Genomic DNA, 815 nt, shown 5'->3' on the forward strand with positions numbered 1-815 from the left:
GTCACATAATGAATAAAAACCCTTGGCTGAATAAGAAGTTAATGTATGGCTGTTCTGAGGTTTAAAATTTATATAAACTACACACTAATATACACACATATTAAAAAGCAGTATAAAAATATACACACATATTATAAAAGCAGTATAAAAAGCATATGACAACTCTCCCATACCCTGCTCTTTTCCATTTCCCAGCTCCCTTTCCCAGAGAAGCATTCATGTATTCCCACTGCCCTGTGACACACACAAAAACAAGTCCAATATATCCATTTTTCTGCTCCTTGCTTTCTTCAATTAACATTATGATTTAAAGACATCTCATATTATTATGTTTCATCAGCTTTGCTATTTGTATCATGGATATATCACAATTTCTTTACCCACCTTCTGCTGGTGGATATTTAGGTTTCTTCCAAGCTTTTGCTTATTACAATGATCATCCTTGCATCTTTATCTTGCACTATCCAACTGCAAAAATCCAGACTTACTTGTAAGCAGTAGCAGCATGAGCAGGACATAGTCAAAAAGAAGATGTGAAAACATGGATTCTGAAGAAGAAAGTCAAACAATGGCTCTGTTTAGGTGCCGTTTCAATTCTCCAATCGAACTGAGTATTTCCTGGAACTGTCTCTCCTCCCAAGTCACAGGAGCAGTGGCCACTCTCCAGACTGCTGGCCCAGCACAGCAGGTGTTTGACTACCAATCACTGCTCTCTTAACACTGTCATCTACGATGACAGCAAAGGAAATGCTAGTTCTCTCTCATGATAGACCACACACATCCTGTGAAGACTGACATTTACCCTGTCCTCATCA

The sequence above is a fragment of the Bison bison genome, unplaced genomic scaffold (assembly GCF_000754665.1).
Source record: "Bison bison bison isolate TAMUID 2011002044 unplaced genomic scaffold, Bison_UMD1.0 scf7180017864363, whole genome shotgun sequence".
Classification (NCBI taxonomy): domain Eukaryota; kingdom Metazoa; phylum Chordata; class Mammalia; order Artiodactyla; family Bovidae; genus Bison; species Bison bison.